This window comes from Adiantum capillus-veneris, chromosome 2 (genome assembly GCF_014529385.1).
Source record: "Adiantum capillus-veneris isolate H3 chromosome 2, ASM1452938v2, whole genome shotgun sequence".
NCBI lineage: Eukaryota > Viridiplantae > Streptophyta > Polypodiopsida > Polypodiales > Pteridaceae > Adiantum > Adiantum capillus-veneris.
In genome coordinates this window covers 93,470,326-93,479,009 of record NC_140932.1, presented here as the reverse complement: position 1 = coordinate 93,479,009, position 8,684 = coordinate 93,470,326, and the positions used below count along the sequence as shown (strand labels likewise).

Genomic DNA, 8,684 nt, shown 5'->3' with positions numbered 1-8,684 from the left:
GAGTAAAGCTTCCCCTTGTATTGACTATCGTGAAGTATACATATACATATATATATATATATATATATATATTACATATATTTCTCTCCTCCTACGATGCACGGAGAAGCATCCTTAAAAATCAAGTGCATCCACTTGCACTATTGGACCAAACCAGGTGTGTCTGTCAAGAAGAAGGCTACACACACACACACACACACACATCTATATATATCTTATAGTACACACACATATTTATATATATAATGTGTGTGTGTGTGTGTGTGTGTGATATATATTACATATATTACTCTCTCTCCTATGGTACATGGACATGCATCCACACAAGTAGAGAAAAAGCTCAAAGGATGGGGGATCTTCTGCTCCAAGTACAATGATGCTGCAGATCTTTTTGAGAAAGCCAATAACTGCTACAAAATTGCTAAAACGTGGGATAAAGCAAAAAATGTCTACATCCAACTTGCAAATTGCCACATGAAGCTTAAGAGTAAGCATAAAGTTTCTTGGGCATTTGTCGATGCTTCTATTTTCTACAGGAAGTTTGACTCTAAAGAAGCAATACAATTCATGAATCTGGCATTTCAAATGTATATGGAAATTACAAGGCTATCAAGGATGACATCAAAATACTTTAAGGAAATTACTGAGGCATATGAAAAGTAAGAGACCCTTGCAAAAGCAATGGAATTGTATGAGAAAGCAGTTGAGATTTATGATGGAGAAGAGTCTACAAGATATTAAGATTTTTGAAGCAGTGGCTAGTCACTCTTTGAACAACACCCTAACAAGGTACAAGGGGAAGGGATATCTGCTAAATGCAAGTCTATGTCGCTATCGCTATATCAATTTCTCTCAAAAAGTATGAAGAAATGGGTCTTTCCTTTTCAAAATAGCCGGAAGTATAATCTTTTTTCGGACTTGGTAGAATCTATTCAAAAGGAGGATGTCGATAAGTTTACCAACGCTGTTAAGGAATTATATAGTACGACCCAATTGGATTAGTGTAAAACAAGAGAGAGAGTGCTTTTGAGCGTGTTCTAGCATGAGCTCGTCTGGGTTCAACTATGAGTTCTCTCTAGCAGTGCACACCGACGTGCACCACTAGAGAGAGAGAGAGAGAGAGAGAGAGAGAGAGAGAGAGAGAGAGAGAGAGAGAGAGAGAGAGAGAGAGAGAGAGAGAGAGAGAGAGAGAGAGAGAGAGAGAGAGAGAGAGAGAGAGAGAGAGAGAGAGTACAAAGAATGAGTACGTCATCTGTAGTGATCAGGGTTGGCCTTGGGGAGGTGAAGGTGAGGTTGCCTATGAGGATGGGTGGAACAATGGTGGAGGGCCCTCGTGATTATTTGACACCCTCTCTATCAGGTGGGATCAATGGTCCCTATAAATTGGGGGTGGTGGGATTGGCTTTACATCGTCCGATGACGATTTAATCCCCAAGTGATCACCATGTGATCACAATTAGAGTGAGCCCCAAGTAAATTTGATGTGAACATCAAGTGACCGCCAGGTGATCCCCGTGTGAATCCCAATAAACATGTTGTCCCTTGTGAACCCACCCATTACAAAGTGATTACTGTGTGACCCCTACCATCCCAAAGTGCTTGCAATGAGACCCCGACCATCCCAAAGTGATCTCCAAGTGAACACCATGTGATCCCCACCCCGTCATTTTTGCTATATGATTCTATGTTCACACCTCCAAGACCAGTGGCACACAATAGCTTCATGGGAGAGTCATAGCCTCCAGTGGTGTAGGTCGTGGGTAAGTCACGGGGGACTCAATCGATCGAAATATTTTTATTCTTGAGAATAAACGAATGGTTCACATCATTCGACAATCATGGACTGTTGATCCACTTGGCAAGGGGGTTGTCAAATAGTCACGAGGGTGGAGGGCTAAAGCCCATTATCTACTACTAGGCTGGTACTATCCTCTCTGGCATCCAAGTTGCCAAGCACCATGGAAGCGCTTTTCATACCAGGAAAGAGATCAATTTCAACTCCTTTGATGCCATTGGTTGACATTTTTGTCATGATCGCTCAAAATCGCCCCTTCTACCATGGTGATCCCAACAACATGGGCGTCATGGCTCTTGGTATGGTCACCTCCACGGTGCCATCGCTCATCATCCCTGCTGGTCTAAATGGAGAGGTCCTCTACTCTCTCTCTCTCTCTCTATCTATCTCTCTCTCTCTCTCTCTCTCTCTCTCTCTCTCTCTCTCTCTCTCTCTCTCTCATAGTGCAGGTTGGCAAGCGAGGTGGCTCCATTGTGTTAGCAACTTGAGTTTTGCAAAAGAACACCACAAGCTGTAGTTTTCACTTTTCACCAGTTCTCTCCAAGTCCTTAGAATCACCTAGAATTTATGTGAGTGTAGCAGCTAGTACTTAGGCCCTTTCCAATGATAATTTATTTATGACCCTCATCTATATATGACACGGGGTCCCTTTGAAGGGATCGCGGGTCGCGGTGAAAGTAGACGAGATCTGCCATTCCATTTTTTAAAAATGAAAAATTTCACTCTGCATAAGGGGGAAATGATGATCATGTTCTCTACCGACAACGAATTAAAGTCTGCGGGCTTGTTCTTTGCATACTGCACTGAAACGCGTCAATGGGCTAATTTGCTGCACACTACCTTGCGCATGCTCATTCTCTGTATATTGCCCTATGCATCGTCGGTTCATTTTGCGCATACTACCTTGTGCAACATTGATAGGCTTCGTTCTCTGGTTACTTCCTTGCACCTCACTGCGCTCATTATCTCACACAATCTTTGAATGAGCTGGTGCATGTAGCTTAGGACATTGGCGAGGTTAAAACCACAAAGAACCTTTCCGCTAGAGAGCTACCAAATGCTGGTTTACTTTGGGAATTAGGTCCGTTTTGGGTGCTCGTCTGTGAGAGCATCTTGATGCTTGTGTCCTTATGGCTCGAAGAATGTAAGGGAAGCACATGTACCTCTATCGCAAGTGGATAATAGCTTTCAAATGATCACGTGGGCGTTTTTGAGAGTGAATGAGAAGCGGAGGCGAAGTGGATAGCGATATCAGCATGAGGGAGACTGAGGTATGTCCTAATCAAATGCTTTTGGTTTTTGGGTACGCCATTGGCTTCATTGATGCTCTCCTTATTGAAAGGCTAATGATTCAATTTATGAAAGTATCTCAATTATGTTGTACAATGTTTGATGGTGCACCTTGTCTAAACTTAAAAGTCGTTAATGAGATCATATGATTTGTAGAGGTCATACAATTTGTATGATCAATAAACTTCAATATTTTTTTTGTATCTTGGTCAGGATGTGTCTCCAATTATTGAGGTTGTGGGGGCAAATGGAAAAGTGGTCCATGACTGTCATGCATCACAAATGTTTATTGATAGAAAGGTTTCATACAAAAGGAGATGTCTTCTCATTAGACATCTAAAGAATGTGCACAAAATATCTAATATCCATGTTCCAGAGTATAAATCGCGGCAACCTAGAACTTGTGAGAGACCACCACGGACATTGGCTCCTACATCTAAACACCAATGCATTACAAGATTTGGGAATGTTGCACATAGAGCTACAGTGCCATGAAGAAATTTTAACAAGGATTTAGCGCAATAAGCAACTAAAGAGTGGGAAAGAGTCTATGACCCAAAAGGGAAATCACAAACAGAATTTGAACATGCTTGGATCAAAGCTCAAAAGATTGCACAGGAAGCAGACATGCCGAGTAGAGTAGCAAAGATGGAGGCAAAAATAAAGTGCGGGTACAAAACTTGCGCGAATGGGGTCTCACATGCTATCGATGCCTCTCACGAGGAAAATTCTAGTGCCGAGGAAGTAGAAGAAATCAATGATTGTGAGTATGGGTCTTCTATTGTAAGTTTTGTATAGAATATTGTGCAACTCTTTTTTTTCTTCAGAAGGGTACTTTTTGATATTTACTCGATTTACAATTTGTTTGTTATTATAGCCTGTTTCGTCATCGACATCTAGCTTTATACATACCGAAAGTATTATTTTCATGGTGAGCCACGACCACTTTGTATGTGAGATCCATGGCTTGAATATGGAGCAACTTTTGCATAGGTTTGTCACTAATATAGATTTGTATAATCATGTAAATCTTTCATGTGTATTAAACAAAGGTAAACAATATAAGTATATTCATTTTAATGTAGGTGCCATAAAGGACATCCTGGGCTTGTGTCGGGGCTAGATGACTAAGTTATTGACGATGTTTTAGATCTTGACTCTTTGACAAACGTTATCAACCTCTTTGCATTGTGAGGAAAATAACACTATGTTTAAGTAACATAGATTTTTATGCTCTTATAACTTATTAAACCACTATTTGATAGATGGATGGAAAAAAAATTACCGTAGATGTTCTCTTAGCGGTGTGGTGGGTCAACAGCATGTGGTAACCTTTTTTCTCAAAGCATAATATAGGAGAACATGCTCTCAATAATTTCTTTGAGACTCCAAATTTAAGAAGTCATATCTTTACATTCTTCCCCGTCTTGGATGGGTATGATCAATTCACTGTTACATATCACTACACAACAGAAAAAAAAAATGCAAAGCATAAATTTGACCTGTTTGTATAGATCTCACTGGGTTCTTGTGGAATTTTACAATGCCCATGTGGTACACAGACCTCCTCTTTCTCGACCACGTTCCTCTTTACTGTTCATCTTTGACTCACTCTCAATTGTCACCATGGAGAGACTGTTACCGAGTGTGTCTATGAATGCATTGCTTTTACTCCTTCAGAACGATTGATCTTTTTGTTAACTTTCAATTAAATGATTGAATTGAGACAAGTAAATAGTCGTGATTAATTACCATTGAGACCCAAAGACAAGATTTTTGACTTTTGAACTTGTCTAGTGTTAGAAGAGTGTTAGAACAACATAATACAAGGCCACTGGTCAAGTTTGGGTTCCATCGGGTCCAAATTGGTACCTATTAACTCAGTTTTCAGTTGCAAATTATTCCTTTAGCTCTTTGCAAAGGTAAAATCTGAATGTCTCATTTGCTCACTCACTTAGCTCAATTGAAGTGATATACATGGACCAATCACAATAATTAGCAAAAAATGTACAGTCTTTAATTGAGAGAAAATAGTTAACTTGGTTAAAACTGACACATGAATTAGGTTGCAAGCAAGGAATTGAAAGCTTGATAGGAGTTGCATTCAAGTCAAGTGGAAAAGCGGATAACAATTCAATCCAATGGTAAGTATTCTATCCAGGGCTTAACCAGTCTATATGAACCTTAGATCTGGTCATATAAAATCAAGGTATATCTAGAGATACTGTTAGTAGAGTATCTACCAAAGAGAGTGTGAATCAAGGTAATCACTTGGACACTATCTTTGAAGAAGTCTCAAACACCTATTCCGACTCAACATTTGAAATGTCTTTCCATTCAACGTATTCAAGAATCGAAATGAAAATGCGATATAAGCACATAATCAACTTTTATAAGAGTGATATTCATGGAGCTTACGTTTACCTGGATCGTAATGAAGAGTATGCCATTCGCATTGATGACCATGACCTTATTGAAGAGGAAATAAGGGCAAACAAGGGAAAATGTATATGGATAAAATTTGAGGAATACGATCAAGTCGATTTGAAACCTTTGAAATGGCTTAGCATGGATAATCCTAGGATCCGAGTCTATTGTTGGAAGGACAGTAACATCAAGGATATTTTATGGACTTCTCATGCCAAATCAGCGCAATTAACACCCATGAAAATCATCTATATGTTCAAAATCAAAGACAAGGGTTCAACAAATCTACCAACTTACCTTTTTAGCGATTGCTATAACAATAAATTTGTTATAATGAGCCCTGAGGAGGTAGAACATACCAAATACCAAGGTTACTCCATAAGAGATTGGATATTAGACCAAGGACCAGTATCCAAACTCCAATGAGAGATCTTTTGGGAGCAATGTTAAAAAACCCGAACCTACCTCATCATGAAGAAAACAAAGTGAAACTAAAGCCAGTCCAGGGCTATATGAGTTACTATTTGCAATAGATTGGTTTGAAGGACTCGAGACAAGACCAACTGCCAAAAGATCTGGAGTTGGACCAAATAGACATGTCAAACAAGCTGATTTTCAAAAATGGGTCAAAAAATACAGTGGACCTGGGGATCCATATGACCACGTCGCAAGCTTTAAGCAAGTGCTAAGAGAAGAATATATTTTTTATTTCCACACTCAATTTGAGGGATTTGGAATGACATTAGAAGGAAAAGCATTGACATGGTTCCAAAACATTCCACCAAGGTCAATCATGGACTTAAATACATCAGCTCAGGGATTTGTAGCTGCATGTTTCAAAACTGATCAAACAAAGAATGATAGCTCAAATCTAAAGATTCAAACAGAAACAAGGTGAGTCTATTAGGGATTGTGCAACTAGGATGAAGCAATACATTGCAAGATGCCCAAAACTAGAAATACCGGTAGAAGAAAGACTAGTATCATTGTTTCTAGAAGGATTGTTGAACAAAATTTCATGCTATACTGTATAGCAAGAAGCATATGACCCTAGAAGAGTGTGTATCAGATGCTATTGACTTGGGAGATGATTGTGATATTTTCAATGAAGTAGATTTCCCTAAGGATACTCAGAGTGAGAAAATAGAATCCTCAAAATCAACACAAGAGGGAACAGCTGATGAAGCACCACTAACAGCCATAAAAGATATGCTCAAAAGGATGAATGAAATGATGAATAACATGCAAAAAGCACCTATGAGAGTACCAAGGCAAGGGATACTCAACAAGGAAAACTGATTAGGCCACAAAAATGGTGTGCTATCGAGGGTAAATGGACCGACCATGAGGCCAATGAGTGCTATCACTGACCCAAGTACGATGGAAATGTTCAATATGTGCCCATGAGGCCACAAGGACAACCCATGTACAGATATCAACCTAACATTGCCCTATCAGAAATAGCACCGATGGGTATGGAAAGACCACAATCAGTGCTGGGTCAACAACCTCCATATCTTGGACATTAAGGAGTTCTTGTAAATTACATGCATTCAAAAGGAGTCATAGATGAACAAGCACTAGTGCATGTTACACCTTATGTGGAGCCTAGCCCATCTACAGTAATGGTAGAAGGAGAGTGGTATAATTCACATCCACCTTCGATGGAATTACCTATGACTTATGCTACACCAGAGCTTACACCGATGTATTATGTAGCTAATCAAGGTGCTAAACCTCCTATGGTAAGACCTGTGATTAAGCCAAGGTCTGGAAACTGCCATAACTGTGGTGCAGATGATCATTGGAAACATGAATACCTAGAACCTGACAAGAACATTAAGCCAATTGAAGCTTTTTGTACACAATGTTGCAAAAAGGGTGGAACTTCCCTGAAGACTGTCCAAAAAATCCTTTAAACAAGGGAAAAAACAATAGTGAATGTAGTCCAAGTGATACCTAGTAGCTCATCCGAGAGTGACCCTATTGTTCCAGTCAAGGTGATCACTAGAGCCCAGGGTAAGAAAAAGAAACATAAGTCCTCTAATGAATTACAGAATACTAAAATTTCCTCTTAAAAGACCAAGAAAGGAAGAAGTCAAAGGTATGAGATGAGAAAAAAGAAAAAAGGGATGAAATCGAGGAAAAAGCCAAGAAACTATTCCAAGAAAAAGTGAAAGAAACTACAAGTGAAATCAAGAAAACCACAATGAAGTTTGGAGGATCAGTTTTGGTAGACAAAATTTTTGAGCCAATCAATGCAGACTTGGAAGCTTTCCAAGTGGGGCTTAAAGCAGGCCAAAACATGGAAAAAAAATTGGAAAAAATATCCTTCTCTAGATATGGAAGTAGTAAAGCTTGAAGCTTATCAAAATTTGGTAAGAATTACTAAAAAAATGCTGGAAAAACCAAAACCCAAGCTTGACAGTATAGCAAAACTTGAAGATCTTGTGGTAGAAACCAATAAAGAGAAACCCCAAGTGGTGGTAGAACCCCACCTTGAAACTATAGAGCCATAACTCATAGTGCTTTATAGTGAAGACGCTTTAGATGGAATTCCTTTTGTGAAAGAAGAATGGCCAGGACATTTATGTGAAAAAGTAAAGGAGATTAATGATGGGAGCATAACTTTGAAATCGACTCCTATAGAGGAAGTTTGGTTAGACCATTTACCTCCTGATATGGACAATGACATCCAATCTTTGTATGGGGAATGTGGATTTGAAGCATTAGGAATGTCTAAGCTGGCGACTCTAAAAACACTACCCTCTTACTTAGGAGACAACGAAGAAAAACCCATAGTGTGTAGAACCACTCAGACAAAAAGAGTGGAACAGACCCTAGAGGTAGACAACATCCATTCAACCATGTCTACACCCATCCAATGCACTCTTACCTTGGGAGAGCTATTAAAAATCAGACCGTATTTATGGAATGATTTACAGAAAACTCTATAGAAGGTGGTGACAACAGGGCTAATTGCAAAAACTTTGTGGAAATTGAAACATGAATTGGATAACAAAGAGATTAGATCCATCCCAGTGAACAAAGTGGGAGAATACTATGAAGTGGAAGAAGGAAATACAACCCTTCCGGTGAGATATAATGATATAGAAACCATGGCAATACTGGATAGTGGGATAGGCATAGCCATAGCCACAAAATCAGTATG

The 8,684-nt window shown here is 39.3% G+C and overlaps 1 pseudogene; it reads left to right on the top strand.

Moving 5' to 3' along the window:
* The first annotated feature begins 300 nt into the window (after window positions 1–300).
* Window positions 301–1,002, top strand: LOC147463201 (alpha-soluble NSF attachment protein 2 pseudogene; annotated as a pseudogene).
* Window positions 1,003–8,684: the final 7,682 nt, after the last annotated feature.